Raw genomic sequence first — 1,848 nt, forward strand, 5'->3', positions numbered from 1 at the left:
CAGTCCTCACTGAGGTCGTCTGTTACACTTTCATTTTTTCCACGGTGGTACTCCAGCATGACCGTAACCTCATGGCTGAAACGAATAAAGGAATAAATATATTTGTTTATCTGAAATGTTTCTCCTCAAACTGAAATGAATCTAAAATACATTTTACAAGAAAATAAACCAAATTTTACCCGAAGTTCTGATCAGATAGAATCAGCGTTCAATTTTTCACAAGAAACAAATTTTAAGGACAAAAGAAAACGCGTAAATAATTTGTTTGGGTGAAGTTTACGTTCACCTTCCGCAATTTTTGTTGGATAGCATTGGGTAGCAAATTAAAATTTTTTGTCTATTTAATTAGATTTAAGTAATTTGGATAGGAGGAGCACGAGCGTTTACTCGGTTTTGCCCCATCAGGTCCTGATTTTAGATGATGACTTTTGATAAAATTCATGGAAGCAAGTCTCCGTTCGGTTTGTTAACGCTTTTTCAAACTTCAACAACAGGTGCGTGATATATTCCGCTCTGTGCATTCTTACTCAAGTACTCATGTAGACGTACGTTTGACTAACTTTGAATAGAAATAAAGAAGGCGAATTTAATCGAATGGGAGTCGGAGAAGAATTATCAACTGAATTTAACTCAATTTCTGTCAATAGTGACCATTTGACATATCCTTGTCCATACATGTGTAGTGAGAGCCCACTAACCACGCGACTGATTGCTACCTTGCTTTGTCGAGACTTCGGTCTTCACTAAGAAAAATAAACACTGTGTCGAGACTCAAATTTCGACACTGTATTACGACCTGTGCTAGGTTCAAATGAAGTCCTCATTCCAATATTTAAGTGGCTGCCACCCGAAGAATTAGTTGATGTTCCAGAAAATATTGTTATCCACCCTGAGGATGATTTGGTCAGCCCGAGGCTATAGTAGAAAACACTTGCACAAGGTACCACACGGTGGGACTGAACACGGAACCATGTGGTTCGGAAGCAAGCTTCTTCCCACACAGTCACACTGCGACTATGTATGCGTGTGTATGTGTGCGTGTGTATGCGTGCGTGTGTATGTGTGCGTGTGTATGTATGTGTGTGTGTGTGCGTAGTATGTGTTTGTCTGGGTGTGTATGTGTTTCTTTCCTTTACGTCCGCGTAACATAGCGGTTCGTGAAAGAAAAGCGATAGGCTAAATACGAGACTTAAGTATTAATAAGTTCCAATTTTTACAACTTTAAGTATTGGGATTGATATGTTTGATTAAAACCCTTTAATGTGGTGCTCCCAGCATAGATGCGATCCAATAACTGAAGCACGCAGGAGATAATAAGATTAAAAACTAAATATTACCATTATTAGAAAGAAAAAATTATATTCCAAACAACATGAACGAAAATAAGGTTTTTATCAAAATTTTAAACTGAAAAAGCGACAAAAACTAGAGAAATATTTAAAAGAAGGAAGAAAGTGACATCATTTGGTGTATAATTTTGACAAATAAAATAATCAATACGAGTAGATATCAAAGGGGGATTCACAAACAAACAAGGAATCGATAATAATTTTGAATAGGCGCGTATTAATGTGTGTCTGTTCGAGTCTGTGTGTGTGTGCGTACGTGCGTGTGTGCGTTTGTGAGTGCACCTATATGTATATAAAAGATTAGAGACAAAGAAAGAGTGAAAGAAAGAGGGAGAGAGAGAGAGAGAGATACTAAAATATATGTGTGGATATAGGTGAATGTATTTGTGAATACAAATGCACATACATAAATAAGTATATATATACACTCTCTCTCTCACACACACACACAGGCACACACACACACACACACACGCACACACACACACACACACACACA

The sequence above is a fragment of the Octopus bimaculoides genome, chromosome 21, assembly GCF_001194135.2.
Source record: "Octopus bimaculoides isolate UCB-OBI-ISO-001 chromosome 21, ASM119413v2, whole genome shotgun sequence".
Taxonomy (NCBI): domain Eukaryota; kingdom Metazoa; phylum Mollusca; class Cephalopoda; order Octopoda; family Octopodidae; genus Octopus; species Octopus bimaculoides.